Source organism: Equus przewalskii, unplaced genomic scaffold, assembly GCF_037783145.1.
Source record: "Equus przewalskii isolate Varuska unplaced genomic scaffold, EquPr2 ChrUn-13, whole genome shotgun sequence".
Lineage (NCBI taxonomy): Eukaryota > Metazoa > Chordata > Mammalia > Perissodactyla > Equidae > Equus > Equus przewalskii.
Window position 1 is genome coordinate 9256035 of NW_027228750.1, and position 22335 is coordinate 9278369.

The following is a 22335-nucleotide window of genomic DNA, read 5'->3' on the forward strand; positions in this document are numbered from 1 at the left end:
CCTTTCTATGTAGGTATATACAAGGACAGTAAAATCCTACCAAAATGTGATGTGTGTGGGAATAAAAATTAAATTGTCTTAAGTGTGGGGTTGCGTTACTGTGAAAGTAATGGAAAACAGCAATTGGGGGGAGTCTATATTGTCACAAAAGTCACAATATGAAGATGTTGAAAATTACTCTGCATTCAGCACTCTGTCCACTGAACTGAGAAAAATCCCTAATGACCTTGAGGCTAACCTCACCCTCTCATCCTTAGAAGGGAAGGGCAGTGGGCAGCCAGTTTGAGAATGAGGGTAGGGAGAATGAAGTCTATTGATTACATGCAATTTTGCATAATCATTGAATTTGATGTATATTTTTAATGAAATTAGAATCGCACTGTCTATAAATATGTTTCATGTCTTATAAGCATTATATCTTAAGTAACACTCTATCTTATTAAATATCACTTTAAAATGTGTCATTATTGTAAATGTCCTTGTTTTTTTAAAAAACCTTTGTTCTTATCTTTGACTTCCCTCCCTTATTTTTAGGGTGCAATTGCTGGGTCAAAAGGTGTAAATATTTTGGGACCGCCCCATGACCTAGTCGTTGAGTTTGACACGCTCCACTTCAGTGGTCTTGGTTCGGATCCCACGTGGGGACCTACACCACTCGTTAATCGCCGTGCTGTGGTGGTGATCCACATACAAAAATAGAGGAAGATTGGCACAGATATTAGCTCAGGGCAGATCTTCCTCAAGCAAAAAGAGGCAGATTGGCAACAGATGTTAGCTTGGGGTGAATCTTCCTCAGCAAAAAAAAAAAAAAAAAAAAAGTATAAATATTGAAATATAGTTCCAGATTTCCCTTCCAGAAAAGTTCCAAATTATACTCAGCAGGAGGAGAGAGTGTTGCCTGCAACCCTGTCAGTGGGGAGTTAATTACTGTAAAAGTGAGTGGATAGATCTGAGAGATTTCCAAAGGGAGAATAGACGAGATTTGATGGCTGCTCTGTTGTGGGGTTTCAATCAAGAGCAGGAGGGGCCGATGGTACTGAGGTGCTTGGCTTGGGTGTGTGTAAAGATGGGGAAGCCTTTAGGGGAGAAAGGGGAAAAAGAAAGAGGACTGGGATCTGGAAAATAGAAATTTGTTTTGGAAATACTGCATATTTAAAAGAAACAAACAAAAAACCACATATGACCCAGAAGATAAATAAAGAAAAACATTTCCCCCAAAGAAAACACGCAAATAGTTAAAGAGTAACAAAGTATCAATCTCATCATTCCGTTAACTAAGATTCATTTAATTGAAGATAATAGAAATTTAAATTTTACAAGTGTAGTTAACAGGGAGAATTTAGAGAAGATTCACAAAAGACTAGAAGAGCAGAGATACGCTGGGCCCAGATCCTCACGCTGACGAGATTCACCCTGTCTCTAGTCTTTGTTTTTCTTCACAGGTCAACCTTATTCTCTCTCAGATTGCCATGGTCCACGTGGCAGGAAGCATGGCTTTCAGGAGTGCCTATGGCTCACCTCTCACAGTTTCGCCTCCAGAGAGCTACTAAGACCTGGTCTCTCTGGTCTCAAGGTCAAAAATCTCAAGGAAGGGCTCTTATTCACCCAATGTGGTCCATCAAGCAAAGCTGAGGATGAGCTATTCTGACTGGCCACCTTAGGTCAAGTACTCTTCCTTGGGCTAATAAACAGTGTCTGGGGCAGGATTTAGAAGAGAATGGAGCACGCATGTGAACCACGTGGTTAGTCAGGAAAGAACATCTCGAGGAGGAAAGGGGATGCTCTTCTGGGCGTGTGAAACAATGGATATTCACTGGATTCCCAGCGTAACCATGTAATTTCCTTTCCATACAAATAATGCCCCCAAATTCCCTCTCTTGCCACAGTGCAACCGTCCCCTTCCCGGTGGGATGGACCTCAAAGCCGTCCAGCTACTGTGTCCTGCTCCAAGTCCGGAATCTACTGGATGGAAAATTTCTTTTTCCTCTGGTTGTTTTTAGGATCTTCTTGTTTATTCTTGATGTTCTGCAGATTTAGAACAGCGTGTATAGGCACGGGTTTCTTATTTATTCTACTCAGCATTCAGTGGGCACTTTTCTGTCTGAGGATTCAGGAGAATTGTTCACTGTCATCTCTTCAGGCTCCGCTGTTGGCTCTGATCCTTTATTTGGAATCTCCTCTTGGATGGAGCCTCTCAAACTCTTTTCCATGTCTCGTAATTACCCTCTCATAATTTTCCATTTTTATCTCCTGTGCTGAGTTCTGGGTGAACTCCTCAGCTCCATCTTTCAAAGCACTAATTATTTATTCAACTATGTTTGGGGCAGAGCTTCCCTCATCTGTTCAGTTTTTATTTCCAGTACTGGATTTTTTCATTTCCAGGGTTTCTAATTGTTCTTCTTCCATATCCACTTACTCTTGTTCATTTCTTCCCTCGTCTTTTGAGGATTCTAAACGTGCTTATTTTTACAATCATTTTCATCTTGCTCTACTATTTTCTTTTCATCTGGAGGAAGTTTATCTCCACTGATTGCTTTTGTTGGCGGCCTTTCTTCACATTAGTTTTCCTGTTTCTTTTCTATTTCCGATCCACAGAGATGTTTATTTTTCTTCTGAAGTGTGGCTGTCTTCCTTTATTTTCCTCTCTTTCTTATGTCTCACTTTCACTGGAGAGGCAGTGTGGATTGATGGTTAAGAACTCAGGTCTGGGCACTCACTGCCTGTGTGCAGATCTTGGCTCCCTGACTTAATAGCTTCGTGACCTCAGGCAGGTGTCTTCATCCCTCTGAGCCTCAGTTTCCCCATCTGTGAACTGAGGGATAATAATAGCACCTACCTAATAGGACTGTTGGGAGGATTGAGTGACGGATGCACATAAAGCAGTTAAGCAGTGCCTAGAACACACCAAGTGTTTCATACATGCTAGATATTGTTTCTACATATTTGGAGAAAAGGAGTGAGTTTGGGTGTGGATAGGAGTGGTGCTTGAAGCGTTAGCTTTGAGGGCTATTTGACAGCAAGTCCGAGTTCAGGATTCTTGAGTGTGTCTATTCCTCTTGGTCAAGTCTTCTCGTGGCTCCCCATGATCTTGCCCTCGTTGGCTATGTGATTACTGTAACCACCAACACACCTCATGTATGATGCTGGTGGAAAACAGGGTAACCGTCATAAATGCTACCGTTTAAAATGAGTGAAAAGGAGGCGATATGCAGTGGTCACTGGTCCAGCGTTTAAACCACATCCAGCTGGACAGGGATGGTGAGGTCAGAGCTGTGGCTGTTGAATATCCCTGCCTCTTGGCAAAGAATGAGTTCTCTGCTCGCAGGCTGACTCTCCAGGCTCTGCCTGTTGGGAACATTTCCCTTGCCCACGTCCATAAGACCCCTCGCAAGCAGGGTGGTGGAGAGGATCCCCACACTCGGGGCTGGACTGCCTCACGAACCACTTCCTGATGGTCTAGACACCTGGGAATTGCCTCATGATAGAGTTTCCCGAACTTGCTGGATGATAGAAATATCCTGGGGAATTCAGTGAAAATACAGATTTTCAATCACACACCACATCCACTGACTCTCCAAGGGGAGGTGCTTGGGAATCTCTATTTTTAACAATCGTCTCAGGTGATTCTTATCATTAAGAATGTTTGAAAACTAACTCCTTTAGTGGTTGGAGTAATCACACACCTCAGTTTGGCAGACTTGGGCTTTATTAACTCTTCAACTCTGAAATCTTAATCAGCTGATAGTGAGTTTCATTTTGGGGGTCTCTTTTGGCCAGTAACCAACCCCAGAAAGCTGTAAGGCATGAGGGCATATTGGACGCCACCCACGTGGCTCCAGCTTCTCAGGGCAGCTCTGGAGGCTCTGCCCTTCCTCCAGGGCTCAGCGGGAAATGTGAGGAGGGAAGGCACGGCTGGCTGCTCTGCCCTCAATGTTGTCCCTGCTCAGGGACTTTTGCATCACGCTGGGCTGCGGTGGGGGAGGCTGGCAATTCCTCATCAGTCAGGGAGTGCACATCATGAGGCGCTTGGCTGGTTGTGGTCCTTCCCAGGTATCACCACTCCAGTTTCCAGGATTCTACAGCTTCTGAATCAGAGCAGAACCTTTAGCATAGGGCAGAGCATTAGGCTTTTGCTGTTGAGCAAAGGGCGCGACTCTGTGACCTTGGCCCTTTGGGACTGCTGGCTACCAACAGAAAGACCTCTCCTAAAGCTGTACCTGTCTGTCCAGAGGCTCCCTAAATGCTTGCTTCTTCCAGGTCCTCTCTTCCTCTCTTTTACGGCACCCTACCACAGGCTGAGAGCAATCACTGACTCATTCTATTATCCTGGTATTTTCATACCAAAGTATAAGTCTGAATGGCACGTGGCTGGAGTCCCAAGAGCCGCTGGAAGATAGTCTAGCCAACTGCCTTGATAACATAAAAATAAGGAATGCAATTTTCCCAGCCTAGGGTCTACAGATACTCATGGCACCCCCCTCTCCCCAACCAGCCTTGATTCAGCCATTTGGGGCTCACCAATTTCCACTCCCCAGTCAGGTTCCAATTTCTGTATTACGATTCTTTTAGTAGTAAGTGACAGGAACACAACTCAAACTCCTTTCTGCAAAAAAGACATTTGTTGGAAGTGTCACACAGCCTGAAGAAGAGCAGGGATGCGGCTGACCTCAGTGACCAAAACCACTGAGACTTTCTCCCTGTCCCTCTTGCTTGCTTTCCTCTGCCTGTCAGCATCATTCTCTCCAGCAGGTTTTGTGCAGATGGCAGAAACATGCCCCTGGCAGTCGGCGTGACTCACCTCTCCCTCTGCACTAACACAGAAGGATGGAGTTTGTTTCTCTAATCCTAAAATTTTAAACTACAAAGAAAGGTTCTGAACGGCTTAGCCTCCCCCAGGTGTCCAGCTGGATTTTGGACCACATATTTAGAAGGAAGAGAGGGAGCATTTCCCAGAAGAGTCTTTTCTGGTTAGACAGAACAGTAGATGTGCTCTCCCCCCAAAATCAGAGAAATACAAATTAAAATAGCAATTAAGTACCACTGGAATGAAATGAAATGTAGATACCCAATGCAGTTTTCTATTGCCGCAGTAACAAATTACCACAAATTTAGTGGCTTAAAACAACCCAGATGTATTCTCTTACAGTTCTGTAGTCAGAAGTCCCACACAGTCTCACTGGCTGGGATCAGGGTGTTGGCAAGGCTGTGCTCCTTCTAGAGGCTCTCGGGGAGAATCCATTTCCTTGCCTTTTCCAGCTTCTAGACATCTCCCACATTCCTTGGCTAGTAGCCCCTTCCTCATTCAAAACCAGCAACACGGGGCTGAGTCGTTCTCACCCAGCTGTCTTTCTGGTTCTCTTCTGCCTCTCTCTCCCACTTTTAAGGACCCTTGTGATTACATTGGGCTTATCCAGATAATCCAGGATAATCTCCTCATCTTAAGATCAGCCTGTTAGCAACCTTAATACCCCTTTACCAAGTAAGGGAACCTATTTGTAGGTCCCAGGCTTTAGAGGAGGACATCTGGGGGGGACATTATTCTGATTATCACAGCTGGTGAGAGTGCAGTGCGTAGATCCTCTCAAATTCTTCTGGTAAAAGTGTAAATTTGCAGGAAATTTCTGAAAAGTAGGTTGATAGTTTGATAAAATAGGCATTAAGATGTTTATATTTGTTCATCTAATAATTCTAATAATCTGTTCTAAAGAAATAATGCTAAATATGTGTGGCAGGTGGAATTTGTACACTAAAATATTCATCACGACTTTACTTAAACCATCAAAATGTCCAACCCTAATGTCCAGTGGTGGCAAGGCTGAGTAAGCCATAGGATATCCAAATAGGGAAATTATGCTGGTAGTCTAACGTTTTGTTTCTGAGAAACTTTTAATAAAATGAAAGTATGTGTATGCCCTAATGTTCCGCTCAGTTTTGCTGTGAACCTAAAACTGCTCTAAAAACAGTAAAGTCTATTAATTGAAAAGAAAAGAGGAGAATACAAAACAATCATAGATACAGTATGATTTTAAAAAATAGACGTACAAAAAGGCTTGGAAAGAAAAAATGTTAACAGTGGTTAACTTATGGCTGGTGGGATTATTCACAGGTCATTTTTTCTTTATATCTACCTTTTAATTTATTTTTTAATTAGCCCTTCCATGCACAGAACTGGGTTAATCATAATCCTTGTTTCATGACACACTCATCATTATTTTAGGCATAGACACGTCTGTTTATTTATTTGGTTAGTTTGGTAGTTATTTTGATAATGGAATAAGTACCCACAAACCTAACACTCAAAACAAAAGCACCCCTAACCATGCCCCCTCCCTATTCAAGAAAATCATGATCCCGAATCCCACGTTTGTCTTTTCTTTGCTTTCCTGTTTATATAGTTTTACTGCATCTGTTGTGGGATCGCTACCTCCTCGAAAAGTCCTCTTCTTTCATTTATTTCCAGGAGGTCTTGCAAGGGGGAAGCATTTTCATTCTTAGACCAAAGAAACTCTTCTACACTCAAGCAGGGGTGTTGATATAAGAATAACTGATGAAATGCCATTTTAACTATTTATCCTTCGAATCGTCTATGGTCATTCCCATAACACTCACACTCAGTTCAGAAGTTGCAATTCAACACCGGGATGTGTGGTGGTCAAATCCCACACTCTTGGTGAAGGGAGGTTTTGAGGAGCCCTTGAGTTTCATGTGGGATTCAGGCCTTCCTTGGGGGGGAGACCCACTTTCCCTGGTCTCATTCTCTGGCTGTCTCAAGATGGTGCCAGGTCATTCCTGCCCAATGGGACACAGTTGACCTACCTGGAATCCAGATGGATAAGTTGAAGGCCTGTGGCCCAAGCTTTCTCAAGCCAAATTAATTTGAGGGCTCCCAGGCTGACTTCCGTGCTCAGGGATTTCATTTTTATCTCAACTACTTGGTAACTATTTCACCAGGAGACCTCTTATGAGTATCAGCTATATGTCTTCAGACCAAAGGTCTTAACCGAGGACCCATTTCAGAATCACCTGAGAATGCTTTAAAAAAGTACAGATGCATAAATCAACCCCATTCCAACAGGTGCTGTAAGTCTCGTGTCAGGAAGTTTAAAGTATTCCCTGGAGACTAGATGGGCACTCTCGGTTAAGAACCACAGTGTCAGAAAATGTCTGGCCAAGGTTCATGCCTGCCTTGGCCTTCACCAAACTCTTCAATGCAATTCCACTTCCCCAGGAGCCTGTCTTTTAGCCCTATGTTTCAAGAGACAGATGTCCCTCTTTTTTTTCTTATGCCTCCCAACAAATTGACATTCACCTTCTGACTATCAGGAAAGGGGCCAACTGTCCTTGAGAGATGCTTGCGTTGGCAGTTTTTCATATTTTGGCCACTGTGATTTCCTGCAGACGTGTTAGATCTCTCTCTTTCTCTGTTTTTCTCTCTCTCTGCCCCTCCCCATCTCTCATTTCAGATTACCCTGCAGATCAGCTTTGTTCTTTTCTCCATGGAATAGGCACCTGCAGACTTCCATCCTGCACTTCTGAGACCCAAGAGGCAAAAGGATTTCTCTCTCCAGGACTAGTTTGAAAAATCTTGCAGAAAGACCATGTTTGAGAGAAAATTCAAATGATGGCTAAGAGCATGGAGTCTAGAGCCAAAGTTTAAATCCTGGCTGTATAAAACAGACAAATTATTTAATTTCCTTTGTCTCAGTTTCCCCATCTGTAAAATGAAGAGGAGAACTGTACCTACTCCAGTGGGTTGTTGGGAGGTTTCCATGAGCTAACGATGCACTCAAAACAGTTCCCAGTACATGGTAAGTATTTTATAAGTAGGTGACCACATGTCCTGCTGATGACTCAAGAATGTTTAATTTGCTTCATGAACTCAACTCTCTTAAAGTAGAAGAAATAAGGTGAGCTCTTTTGTTGGACCTAATTCTAAAACATGTGTCAATATTGGGTTATGATGTAGAAGTGACTGGACTTTGGGAGAAAGAATTCACTTCATCATGGAGCCCTTTATGGTACAAAAGGGACCTGTGCTCATTGCACATATTTAGTCATGTTCACTTCACTTAAGGAAAGCAGATTTCAACAAGTTGGGAAATTTGCATGAGTCAGAAATTTTAAAGAGATTATGGCTAAAGAGGGACAGAAATCTCCAAGGAATAAAATTCTCGTTATACAATCGTGGATTAACCAAGGAAGCATGCTTGGACATGCCTCTTCCTCCTTTGCCATGTTTCATCCCCTTCCAAATACTGCCCGTTTTATATCCCAAATTTGTCTCGGCCTTTCTTCCCATTCCCACATCACCCCCTCTTGTTCAGGCTGCCTTAAGTATTCAGCTGGGCTATAGCATCAGCTTCCCAACTGGCCACCTCCTATCAGCTCTGGCCCCTTCCAGAGTTCCAGTGCGTTCTTCACTCTCTACACTGTAATGAGAGTGGTTGTTTTGAAATACAAATCTGATTGTATTCCTGCTGTCCCTGTTCTACCCCTACACCCCTGAAAGCACTCAATGGCCTCCCTGTTCTTTCAGGATCAAGAAAAACAGCCTTAACAGCCTACCAGGTGCTGCAGAGTCTTTCATGGCTCAATAACTCATTTCTTTTTTAGTGCTGAGGAAGATTTCGTTGTCTGGATGGACCACATCTTAATGTATCCACTCACCTACTGAAGGACATCGTGGTTGCTTTCAAGTTTTAGCAATTATGAATAAACATTTTTTGTGTGGACATAATCTTCAACTTATCTGGGCAAATACCAAGAAGTGTGGTTGCTGGATCCTATGGTAAGAGTATACTAGTTTTATAAGAACTAAACTGTCTTCCAAAGTGGTGGTACCATTTTGCATTCCCATCAGCAACGCAGGAGAGCTCCTGCTGCTCCACATCCTCATCCACGTGCGCTGCCCTCAGCGTTTTGGATTCTGACCATTCTAGTAGGTGTGTAATGGTATCTCATTGTACTTTTAGTTTGCATTTCCTAATGACTGTGATGTGGAGCATCTTTTCATATGTCATTTGCCATCTGTATATCTTCTTTAGTGAGATGTCTGTTCAAATCTTTTGCCCATTTTTTAACTGGGTTGTTTCTTTCTCCCTTTTAGACCCCAGTCAATCCTTCCTACTCATGTTTTAGATCTTAATTCAGTGATTCCTTCCTTGCATCTTTGACTAGATTAAAAAAAAAAAACATAAATTCTTAGAGCACCATGTAACTCTTCTTCACGGTTTTCATGCTTGTGATTTTATATTTACTTGTTTGATTATTTGAATAGCGTCTGTCTCCCTGAGTCTGTAAGAGCATGCACCACATCTGGTTCTGTTCTTTAGTATGTCAGTAGTGCCCAGCACTGTGCCCAACACATGGTGGGTGCTGAACAAATATTTGTGGGATCAGCAATAAACTAATAGCCTCATTGAGAAAGACGGTGGACTAGGGGGGAGGGGTCATCTAGAGAAACCACTCAGAATACGGAGTGAGCCCAGAATTTCAAAGAGCGTGTCCAACAGTGGGGGTGGGGGCAGACAGCCAAAAACAAATGCCAAAAAGCACAAACCTGTAAGACTAGTGTCAGGAATACTAATGTGTAAAAGGAGCTGAGGCTTAACCAAGTGACTGAGACCACAGAAAGACTGTTTTAGAAAATTATTTGGAGCAAGAAAAATAACAAGGAACAGCTAGGCCCTGCACTTAGTGGAAGGGCATAGTTTTTAATGCCTCCTGTTTTTCTCCCTCAAGAAAAGTAATTCTCAAACCAGAAAGTATAAAGGTAAATTCCAGAAGAATGTCAAGTTCAAGATCGGTGAAGAGGTGGGGAAGCATCTGGCCACATTATGTGAGCTTTAGTTTCAGATGAGTCTCATCAGAATTTGGAGATATGATTGCAGAGCCAACGTCCATGACTTCTGAGAAATTTGGGAAAGCAGCCAATAGCCAAGGAAATGTGAAGTTTCTCGGTTTTCAAAAAGGGAAATAATGTGCACTTGGGTAAATTTATTGACCTCTGACTTCCAAACTCGACATTGATTCATGGCACAAGTGCATACTGGATTTGTAATGGGGGCCCTAGAAAGTGGAATTTTAGATCTTTCCACCTCAATAAGCCACCATTTCAAAGTCACCAGCCAGCAAGGGGGAGGCAGCGAATCACCCTAGAGGAAGTCTTTGCTTCTAGAACAATCACACGAATGATACCCTTCAGCTGTGTAAATGTAGGCAGCTGGGTACCATTATCCTGAGTATAGGCTACAACTGGACATTTTCCCCTAATGTATAGCTTGACAACAGCTGTTCTTCTCCATATTTCTTGGTATGAATAGCAGGTTCTAGAAGCAACTGGGCAAATTTATACAAGTGTAAGGAGCCTTCTGAGAGAAACAGGATCAGGACCAATCTCTTCTCATCTGAGGCCAAATATATTAGATCTTCTCTGATGGGTTGAAATGGTCATACCTGAATAGATGACTGAGCGCTCCACCCCACGCAGCTCACCCCCACCCCTACACCCCCATACACCCCCCACCCCACCCCCATCCCCACCCAAGGGGGAAACTAACCAGGGGGGAGGGGAAGTGTGAAATGTTGACTTGACTGCCATCCGGCATAGTTTGTGGCTGGAGCACCCTCCCAGCCAAGTTGGCCCAGCTGAGAGGGTTTGGTGTAGGAGCCCACGTGGGGCATGAGTGTGTAAGCATGACACTGGGGGAGACTCACTGGGGCCTGTGTAGAGAGCTGGACTGTCGGCATTAGTGCATCAGGCACCGGGTGGGGCCTTCTCTTTTCCACAGGGATACAGAGGCAACAGCAGCAGAGACAGCGAACTGGTTCCCCGGCCAAGCCCTGCACAGACTGCATGGCCAAACGCAGGCAGCAGGGAGAGGGAGCCTTGCTTATTTGGTGTACTGGGCTGAACGGTGTCCCCCAAAAATTCACGTCCACTGGAAACCTCTGAATGCAACATTATTTGGAAATAGGGTCGTTGCAGATGTAATCAGTTAAGATGAGGTCATTCTGGATTAGGGTAGGCCCTAAATCTGATATGACTGGTGTCCTCATAAGAAGAGAGGAGGACGCAGAGAGACCCCTGGGGAAGAAGGCCATATGACCACGGAGGCAGAGGCTGTAGTGATGCGGCTGCAAGCCAAGGAATGCCAAGGATTGCCAGGAGACACAAGAGGCTGGGAGAGGGCCATGGAACAGCTTCTCCCTCAGAGCCTCCGGGAGGACCAACCCTGCCAACACCCTGATTTCAGACTTCTGGCCTCCTGAGCTGTGAGAGAATAAATTTCTGTTGTTATAAGCCACCAAGTTTGTGGTACTTTCTTATGGCAGTCCTGGAAACAAATTGACTCGGGCATGTGGGGATTCAAGAGATGAATTTGGAAAATAAGGAATGAGGTAAGTCTTATTTGAATGCCAATCTGGTAAACCAAGTTCCACCAGCTGCGGAGTATTAAACAACAGTCTTCTCTGTTTTGATAATCAAGAAAATGCAGAAATGATAACATCTTATACTATTTTGGTGGATGAACTAGAGAAGTGTGGGTTAGATGATGACACAAGTATGAGGGTTTTCAGCCAGCTCACCACTCAGTGGGACTGATGGCTGCATGCTGACCCACAGAAGAGGCAGCCCTCTGTCCTTCCGTAGCAAGCTGGATGAGACTTTGACTATGTTCTTATCAAATGTAGGATAATATGGTAGAAGACAGATCCCACGTTGAAATTAATCAGGATAGCTGGAATGATAAACCAAAAGCCCCAAGATGAAATTTTATGGGGAAAAATGTAAAGTTAATCCTTAAGATTCAAAGAGTCAATTGCAAGAATGAACTGGAGGAGACGTGGCTTGAGAACAGTTCACGGGAGATCTGCAGTTGACACTAGCTTAAAAGGAGACCGCAATATGACACGGTTTCTCAAAAAGGTAACAAAATTTTAGACCACAGTGATGCAGATCTACTCATAACAACTAATTTATTAATCAAGTTCCTTACCAATAGATTAAAATGATTTTAATATAGGTCATCAAAGTATTTACTGGGAAGACCAGAGAAGTAACAACTAACTTTGATACACAGGAGTAATGAAGTGAGTGTGTTGGTGAGGAGAGGGAGGCAGGTTCTGGGAAAACAATCAGCATATATTAAATGTGAAATGAGGAGCCTCAAGATTCCAAGCTGTTCCTTCCCATCGGTGCCCTTCCAGGCCGAGGAATCAGAGAAGCTGCAGCAGATCAGGCAGGAGCTGCGGGCGTGGCCACTGCCCCACACCAACAAGGTAAACTAGCAGATAAGCAACAAGCTGCAACAGTGCCCCAGGCCTGCAGAGTCACCAGCACTCCTTCACTCTGATTTCACGCCATTGTCTCTTGTGGTCCAAGCCAACTCTGAATTATGCAGAGAAAGAGAATTCTGGGAAATGTAGTTGCAGCGTAGCTAAATTGATACCACGCAAATCCAACATATCTGAAAGACTACTTTTTAACTTGTCATTTAGAAATAACATTAGGCTTATAAAAAGATTGCAAAAAGAATTCCTGTATACCCTTCACCCGGCTTTCCCAAATGATCTGACACACCATAGTACAATGATCAAAACCAGAAAACGAACATTGACTGATTTGTAGATCCTATTCAAATTAAGTTGGTTGTCCCAGTATCTCTCTTTTCTGTTCCAGAACCCAATCCAGGTTCCCACAGAGCAGTTAGTTGTCATGTCTCCTTAGTCTCCTTCAATGTGGGACAGTTCATCAGTCTTCTGAAAGAGTTTTTGAGAGCAAATTTGACAAACCAGAAAATGTCCAGAATAGCGAGGGTCTGGAAAGCAAGAACCGCGAGGAATCATTGCCAGAACTGGAGCTGTCAGCTTAGAGAGGAGACGTCGTAAGGGGACACATTAGTTGTCTTTAAACACTGGAAGACCCTCATGCAGAAGACAGAGTAGACTTATTCAGTGTTGCCCCAGGGGGTGGAAATAGAACTGAGGTGGAGTTCCCATTAGGAAGATTTCAGCTTGGTACTATGCAGAACCTTCTTTCAGTTAGAACTAACTAACTGTACCCTGGGCTTGGCAACACTTGACCCAGCACTGAGCTGGATCAGGGCAGACAGATAGGCCTGAGTTCAAGAAGCCACACAGAGGGAGGTCAGGGGTGGGGTGGCAGAACAGGAATAGCCATTTAGCAGCTAGCCAGGGCCCTCATGACTTAGGGATGTCAGACTCAGGGTGGAGAGCAGAGCAGACAGAGGCTTGATTGGCAGGCCCAGCAGAGAAAGTTGGCGAGACAACAGCACAAACAGAGGGTGCCTCATCTACAGGTTTGCCGCCAACTCCACTATTAACAGGCAACTTGAGGCATTGCCCACAGCCCTGCGAAGAGGCCATCTGTCCAGTCTGTCTAGTCTGTCCACTTTTACAAGCTCTCTGACCTCTCGTGAGAGGGAGGGTGTCTCTGAAGGGGCAAAAATTGTGTGGTATAGTCCCGAGTTCCGAGTCGGGAGCAGAAGCACAGGGACACCTCTTTGGGGGTATTGAGGCACGCTGGGGACTGCAAGGGCACCAGATCCCTGACACTGACTTCAGTCTGGCAGTTCCTGCAGCTGAAGGTTTAGGCAGGGACCTTCAAAGGGCTGGTAATCATATCTCTTTGAAATGCATGTCATCGTTAAAAACAAAGCCAATTCAATGGCAGCAAGGAAAAGCAATTAGCTAATGCCTAAGTAAAGGTCTTACATTTCTATTTTTCAAAACTAATCAACAGTTGAGATTTTCTGCCAGGTTAGCTTAGCACACATTAAGTTCACAACATCCTCGTGAGAAAGTAGCCAACAACTGCATCTCGATGGAGCACTGTGAGTACTGTGGCCTCGTCCATTTCTCTGGCCACAGCTCTGTGGCTCTGTCCTGCCATTCATCCATCCAGCATCTGTCCCTCCACCCATCAAGCTAACCTTTGTTTAACTCCTACTTCAGGCTAGGTTCTGTGTTGGAAACTGGGAGCATAATAATGAAAAAAAATCATCTTTCCTGCTCTGAAGGTGCTTATGTTTTAGTGGAGGGGTGTGGAGGTAACAAAACAATGAAACTGTCACTGGGTGAAACACAGACATAGGAAGTTTAGATTCCCATTTAAAACTCATCCAACTGAGCAGTTTCCACAGATGATTCAAAGTCACCTGTTAGGAGTAAGTGAACGGTGTTCGAAGATCAACAGGTAGGCTCAGATTTTATGTGGCTCATGAGAAATTCTTGGCATTGGAATCAGACTCAATGAAATTCAATTTAATAAATATGTATTGAGCGCCAACTAAGAGGAGAGGGATGAATACCCCAAGCCCTACCCTTTTCAGACTGAAGAGCATGAGAACCTCTCTAAAGAACCGATGCTGTCCCACCTGAGGACTGCTGGTGGGAAAGGCCACCGAGAGCTGTCACCAACAGGAAGGGGACTGTGAAGAGATGACTGTCGCCTGCTGACTCAGCTGCCCTAGTGGGCGAGTGTGTGTGTAGGAGCAAAAGCGTGGAACTTTCTTGGCCAACCACAACACTGAGAGCAAAGGCGTGTTCTTCCTTGAAAAACCACCATGGCTTGTGCAGTCTGAGCTATGGACGCCACTTCACCTGTGAGCTGGGTGGGACACTCTGTGGTCAATAGTCAATGCTCATCAAAGGACCTGAGTTCCAGGCACCTCGCTGTCACTTATTGGCCACCTGAGTTGGCTGAAGTCCCCAGCCATAGACTGGGGACATTACAATTCCTTTCTTAAGAGAGTTCCTTAAAGGCTTCATGGCTACATTGAGAGGCTACGTGGGAAGGCTCTCTCACTAACTAAGGTAAGAGTGTGTCTCGGGAACCAGCTCCAGCATTGCCACACCCTTAGACGGGTCATCAAGCATCACTTCCTACTAATTTTCACTTTGATCTGGGGGGAGAGAAACTGTTGACAGAACCTTAAATCATCAATTGTTCTGCCCTATTTTGGACAGTAGCGTTCTTTGCTTTTTGACTTTTTTCTATGTAACCTTTCTAAGCCTAATTTGGCTGTAAAGGGGAGTAACACAATGTACCTCACAGGGTGATTGTAAAAATTAAATGAGGTATCAAGTGTCTACCACGAGGCAGGTCCTGGCTCAGGCATGACCTGTGAAGTCAATCCCTGCTCTCCTCCCGTCTTGCTCAATCTTCAGCTTTAGTGAGCACACACAGAGTAGTACTCAAAAACAGTTGATAACAGCCAGCGTTAATGTAGCACTTACTCTAAGCCAGACACCATTGTGTCCCCTTTTTGTATTAACTCATTTCAGTCTTCCAACAGCCCTATGAGATGTGTACAATTACTATCCCCATTTTTCAGAAAGGACATAGGAGAACAGAGAAGTTAAATCACTTGGCCAAGATCACACAGCTGGTAAATAGTAGAGCCAATGTACCAGTCCACACATTCCACTCCCAGTGCCCTGCTCCTGAGTGTGTGCTGTACTGCCTCCTTATTGGGGTGGAGACAGATTCGGTCCCAACTCAGCTTGAAAGTGGCTGAGAGTAATGAACTGTAGGTTACTTCTAATTTGTGCTAAACCTTGGCCAAATGGGGCTTAGTTCCACCTGCTTTTCTCTTCCTTTCTAGATCATCTCAAGAGTGTGTTTCAGTCTGCTTGTCTCTTAATTTGCTTATGCTGCTTACCTCAAGTCAGGAACAATTTGACCTTTTACACTTTCATCGCACCAAATGGTCACATGCTTGAGAGAGAGAGAGACAAGATTAACATAATACCATGTATCACAAACAGGTAGTAGCCTGGGTCCAGCTGAACATTAAAAATCAGGCCAAATTGGGGGGGAAAAGGAGGATCCTCTTTTGAGTAACATGTTTAGAAACAAACATTTTGCCCCTGAGAGGCATAGTGCAAAATAAGAATTTCCAGTATGAATGCAGCCTGGGAATGATGCAGACTGTGGCCCCAGATATGATCGGTACAGAAAGAGAAGTCTGATGCAGTTGATACCAAGGTGGAAGATGCAAGGAGGGAAAGACATCCAAGCAGCCAGAAAACCGGGGTCACCGTGGAAACCCATAGTGCTGGGAGATATGGCTCAGAAGCACAAGGGAAGGGAGAGCCCAGCCAAGGATGTTGGTGGGCAGGATTTTCTTGAAGGAGCTCTGCCTGGCTCTTTGCCCTGGTGTCAGTGACTGCCAGTATCCTGGTTTTCATAAAAACTGGGGTGAACTCTCCTGCATTTATGTTTTGAGCACTGATCATGCATCTGCCCGTTGGTGAGGGCCAGGATGCAAAGATGAACCAAAGGCTGCACCTGCCCTCAGGAGGTTTACCCTCTCCTAGGACAGATAGACTGGCAGGTGTGTGACGGCCATGCTGTGTAATGATGGCTTTTATGGACTTGGGGAAGAAGAGCAAAGAGGAAGTAGTTCCAGGTATAGAGAAGACGATGTGTGGGCTGCAACTTGGAGAATAACGTGGTGTTTTCCAGGTGACTGAAGTGTCATCATTCCTGGCATAGGAAACTCCATCTGCAAAGACACTGGAATCTGAGCTAGTATGGAGTATTCTGGAAACCATGCTGTGGGGTGCGATTGGAGTGGAGGGCCTGTGTGGGAACATGGTGATAGATGGGGCTGAAGGGGTGGGCAGAAGTCAGATCAGACGGGCTTGAGTGTATCCTGAAGATGCTGCTCACCACTGATGGTTTGCTAACATCCCTGAACAGGGCAGACTTTGCCTGCCTGGGTGCTGCTGTGCTCGGGGCAGTACTTTCCAGTATTTTTCTAACTACAGGTCACAACCCATTAGTGGACAATGAAGTCAGTTCAGTGTTTTAAGACTAGAATTTTTTTTAAAAAATAATGAAATAGACTAGAACAGTGCCTTTCACATGATCTGTTGTGGATGATCTGGTTTTTTTTTTTTAATTCTAATCTATCATGGACTGATCCTTTTGTAAAATACAATAAAACAGTAAAAATGAATTACTAGAAAAAAGATCACGCTCTTAGATGGCACAGCAATGTCAAACTGTTATAAAAGTCTCTAAAAATACTTTTTGTTTTTTAGCAACTTTTTTGAGATATAGTTCACATGCCATACAATTCGCTCATTTAAAGTGTACAATTCAATGGTTTTCAGTATATTCACAGAGTTGTGCAACCACCACCACAACTAATTTTAGAACACTTTCATAACTCTTGAAAGAGTCAATTTACCCATTAGCAGGTAAGCCCCTTTTCCCTCCAGACTCCCTCCCTCAGCCCTAGGAAATCACTAATCTACTTTCTATCTCTAGATTTGCCTATTCAGGATATTACAGGTATATGAAATCATACAATATGTGGTTTTTTGGTAACTGGCTTCTTTCTTTAGCACAATGTTTTCAAGGTTCATCCATGTTGTACGATGTATCAGTAGTTCATTTCTTTTTATTACCGGATGATATTCCATTGTATGGATATACCACATTTTGTTTATCCACTCGTTAGTTGATGGACATTTGGGTTGTTTCCCCCTTTTGGCTATTATGGATACTGCCGTTACGAACCTTCATGTACAAGTTTTGGGGTGGACATACGTTTTCATTCCTCTTGGGTGTATATACCTGGGAGTAGAATTGCTGGGTCATGTAACTCTTTGTTTACCCTTTTGAGGAACCACCATCCTGTTTTCCACAGCAGCTGCACCATTTTACATTCTCAGCTGCAGTGTATGAGCATTCCAATTCCCCCACGTTCTCATCAACACTTACTGTAACCATCCTAGTGGGTGTGAAGTGATATCTCATCATGGTTTGTGTTTGCATTTCATTGATAGCTACTGATGTCAAGCATCTTTCCATGTGCTAAGCACTCAGCTTCTGCACTTATCTCCTCCTTGGCGGGTGAGAAGCAGCTCACAGACCACACTTTAAGTAGCGCTGGACTGGAAACTGTGAGTGCATCACACGGGCGAGTGGTGATTCAGAAGGCTTCTGTTTCAGTTAGACACACGTGCATGTGTGCAGGACTGAGATAGAAGACGTATTGGCGTTTCTCGATGTTTGAAAACCTTCCTGACATCCATCTTCAGCTAGAGCCAAACAGGCCATCCTTGCAGAGGGACATTGTCCTTCCAAATGCACCTCCTGGCAAAGCGCCACCGTGCAAGCCCTGAGAAAGTCTGACTCGCAGCTTCAAAACATGAAGCTAATAAAAAAGGGTTTAAGTCCCAAACCAACTTAATTAATGAAATAGACCCACTGTTTTGAACTCCATGAAACATTTCAAGAAAAATGTAAACGACTATTTTCATTGTGTTTTAATGCTCTATTAATTTGATAAAAGTTTTTAAAACTTGCTGTTATTTCAAGAAAATGAGATTGCTGAAAAGAGTTGGTTTGCTCTGAGGAATACTCAAAGGCAGGTCCCGCTGGAGTCTACACTCCATGGGGGTGTAAGTACACACGGCTCACGTGTATGTGCACTCGTCTTCACGGACGTGCACACAGGCAAAAGTCTTCGATTTAACCGACAGACAATGCTGCTCATCATATTTGCCTCAGCATTATTCACAATAGATAAGCAGCGGAAGCGAACCGAATGCCCATTGAAGGATGACCGGGTGAAAAAAAAATATGATGTACACATACAATGAAATGTTATTCAGCCTTGAAAAAATAAGGAAATCCTGTCACATGCTACAACATAGATGAAACTTGAAGATATTATGCGAAGTGAAATAAGACAGTACAAAAAGACGAGTACTGCATGGTTCCACTCACAGGACTTGTCTAAAGCAGTCAATCTCATAGAGACAGAAAGTGGATGGTGGCGGCCAGGGGCTAAGGGGAAGGGGAAATGGGGCATTGTTATTCAATGGGTGCAGTGTCTCAGTTTTGCAAGACAAAACACTTCTAGAGCTCTGTTGCACAACAATGTGAAAATACTTAATATTGCTGAACTGCACACTTAAAGATTGACAGTAAATTTTATGTCGTGTATTTTTTTTTTTTCACCACAACTTAAAATAGACATTGTTTTCAAAGATGCTACTGCTTGGAAGTCACACCACTTAGGCAGAACTCAGGTGCTGGATCTGACAAAACTGGATTGAAATCCCCACTCCGCCTCTTCAGAGCTGTGTGACTCAGGTGAGTGATATCCACCCTTGACTCTTGAGAGCTTTCAACAGTCAGAGAGCTAGTTTCCCGGAACGCTAGCTGGGAGTAAAGCGCCAGGCTGAAACTGAGGGAAATCCAAAGAGCTGTGCCTTCCACGTGCAGTGTGTGACCTCCAGACCCTTCCCACTGCACTCCAGTCTGCTCGTCTGTCCTCCAGTCTGCAGGAGCCAGTTTGCAGAGCTGCAAAGCAGGGCTGCCTGGAGCTCACTGTGCCATCCCAGTGAGCCCCTCTCTGGGGACAGCTCCCTGGCCACCAAAGGCTAAGTCACACTCCCTGAGAACAGGACTTTCATTTCCTTGAGAAATTCTCTGATGCTCCGAGGGATCCAGCCTTGGGTTCCTTGTGAGAATCTTTTAGCAGCTCCGCCTGGCTTCCGGCCTCCTAGGAGGCAGCCGGAGACAAGCTGTGGGATTTTAGGTGTGTTCCAGGAGAAACAGTGGGGACTTTCTGTACCCAGGAAAACTCCCCAGCCCGTCAGGGCCTCATCCGTTGGCTCAAGGCTTTGCTCCCATAAAACACACACATTCCTGAGATCATACTAATACTCTTCCAAGTAAATAACTTTACAGTTTCCTAAGAGTTTTCACATACAGAATACCCATCCAACCTGTGAGGCTGGGTTCCAGTCTCTGCTTTTGCAGATGAAAATGTTAATGAGCACTTACTGTACTGCAGCCACCCCTCCAGCCTCTTCCTCCCACGTTATCTGCCTCCATTCGGTAAGTGGCCCAGGGAGGACTCGGAGCCAGGTCTCCATGCACGGTGCTTTGCCCAGAGCACCTCAGCTGCCTTCTGAGCCATTTTTGCCTCAGTGTGAACCACCAGGCCCCTTGCAGAGAGCAGATTTTATAGGGCGAAGAGCACAGCAGGAGGGTACATAAAGGAGACAAGGCCTGCCAAACGGAGGAGTGTGCAGCCAGAGGAGACAAGATGAGGGGCCAGAGGAGTGGGGACCCCAGGACTGTGGTGGTCGGGACCCTGGGCCGCCCTGCCCTGCCCAACTTTCCTGGGCTCTCCCCACTCTCTCCTCAGACCCTACCTCCCTGATGTAATGCGCGAGGGCACTGGCCTGAAAGGCAGACAGATCTGGACTGAAGTCTCTGCTAAGCCTCAATCTCCCCATCAATACAACGGGGATAATAAGAGTACCGAGCCTCGGGAATGACAGCAAGGTGGCCATGGAGGGACAGTCCCCTGCAGGATGAGGAAATTCCAAGGCGCTTAGGACTCTGAGATAGGGGTTAGGGAGAGCGGCAGGACTTCTAAGGGCTAGTGACTTCCTCTGGGATGCCAGCAGCACCACCCACGAGCAGGAGGGTGCCGGAAACCCATCAGACTGAGCTTGTGCAGAAGGCTGCTTGGGTGGTGTGAGCCCAGCAAGCCTGCTCCCTGGCTGCCGGCTCTGGATCTCCTCTGCTCTGAGCCTGTCTGCAGGATGGGACTGGGAGACCCGCTGGGAGACGTGGACGGGTGGCCTTCCCAGCCACTGTGGCCTTTGCCCCTCCTAGGGACTGAGGCTGCACCCACAGCCCCTCACTTGGGCCGGGTTAAGTGCCAGGATGCCGATGGAGTAAACAGGAGGGAGAAAGATGAACATGAAGCTCTCAGCACGACTCCGGGCACCTGGTAAGAACTCAGTCAATGCTGCTATGGCTGGTCAGCCCTTCCCTCCATGGACTCCTGCCTCTTGTCCACTGCAAGTCCCTCTCTAGACACTCTTTTCTCACCCAGTCCTGCTCCAGCCAAACCTCCACTCTTGAAAAAAGCCACAGGGAATTACATCAGAACCAGAGAGACAGCTGGGACAGGAGAGGAGCGAGACAGCAACAGAGAGTCCCTACCGTCTCCCTCTCCTCCGGGAAGACAGGCTGACCCCTGAGGTCCAGCCTCAGGAACTAAGTCCAAATTCTGTCCTTCCTGTTTACTCCATCGGCATCCTGACACTTAACTCGACCTGAGTGAAAGGGGCTGTGGGTGCAGCCTCAGTCCCTAGGAGCAGCAAAGACCTCAGTGGCTGGGAAGGCCACCCCTCCACGTCTCCCAGCGGGTCTCCCAGTCCCATCCTGCAGACAGGCTCAGAGCAGAGGAGATCCAGAGCCGGCAGCCGGGGGGCAGACTTTCGGGGCTCACACCACCCAAGCAGCCTTCTGCACAAGCTCAGTCTGATGGGTTTCCGGCACCCTCCTGCTCGTGGGTGGTGCTGCTGGCATCCCAGAGGAAGTCACCAGCCCTTAGAAGTCCTGCCCCTCTCTCCAACCCCTATCCCAGAGTCCTAACCACCTTGGAATTTTCCCATCCTGTGGGGGACTGTCCCACCCCCACCACAGCCACCTTGCTGTCATTCTTGAGGAAATACCTTAACTGAGACCCCATCCAACTTGGGTCTCTTCAGCAAGACCACAAAGAAGGTCTCACTACAGAGGCAGCATAACACAATGGGAAGACCACGGGCTTGGCAGCCAACAGGCTTGTGTTCAATCCCCAGCCACGCTATTTGCTAAAGGTTCTTTAACCCCTTGGAACCTCAGTTTCCTCACATCTATAGTGACTATAATAACACTTACTCTATAAGGTTACTGTGGGGATTAAATAAGATGATATGTGAAGATACCTACCACACTGGTACATACAAAAGATGCTCCATAAATGTTGTTTCCTCCCACTTCTTCTGGAGGGAGCATCACAGGCCATTGCTTAGTCCATCACCCACTGCATCCTGGTCCTTTCACAGTGTTATTTGTGCCCTAGAAACGATTACAGGGAGGAGGAGATAATGTCTCAGCCCTAGAGAAATTCCCAAGCAGGTGAGGGAAATTGTAACACATCCACACGACTAGCAAACCAAGATGTTGCCGCCGACGCCTCTGCTCGTCCTGCAGTCACTGGGACAGTGAGGTACCAAGTTGGGTAATGCCAGCACCTCTGGTGCCTCTTATGATTGTAGCATGCCCTCCTAATATATTTTGTAGGAAGTAAATTCTGGCATACAGGAAAGCGGTTGACAGCAGAGCAGCTAAGAAAGCAGACCCAGGAGCCAACCACCTGGGTTTAGGGCAAGCCACTGAACTGCTGTCAGTTTCCTCGTCTACAGAACGAGGACATTAGTCTCCTGCCCCGCCCCAGGCAATGCGTTTGGAACAGTTAGGACTTGGCCTGGCACAAGGTG

At 45.5% G+C, this 22335-nt stretch overlaps 2 long non-coding RNA genes across 3 annotated transcripts in view; one reads left to right on the plus strand and one right to left on the minus strand.

Annotated features, from left to right (window-relative positions):
- Positions 1-22335, plus strand: part of LOC139081592 (uncharacterized) — a 116537-nt gene that overhangs the window by 74270 nt on the left and 19932 nt on the right. Inside the window, exons 2-4 of one of the 2 annotated variants that reach the window (XR_011536721.1) lie at positions 7464-7808; positions 8614-8788; positions 19019-19138. This is a non-coding gene — a long non-coding RNA (uncharacterized lncRNA). The remainder of the gene's footprint in view (positions 1-7463; positions 7809-8613; positions 8789-19018; positions 19139-22335) is intronic. The other variant, XR_011536722.1, reaches the window with a different exon arrangement.
- Positions 1266-21913, minus strand: LOC139081594 (uncharacterized). The gene is made up of 2 exons (XR_011536724.1): positions 21785-21913; positions 1266-4085 (listed from the first exon to the last, which is right to left on the minus strand). It is a non-coding gene; the product is annotated as an uncharacterized lncRNA (long non-coding RNA).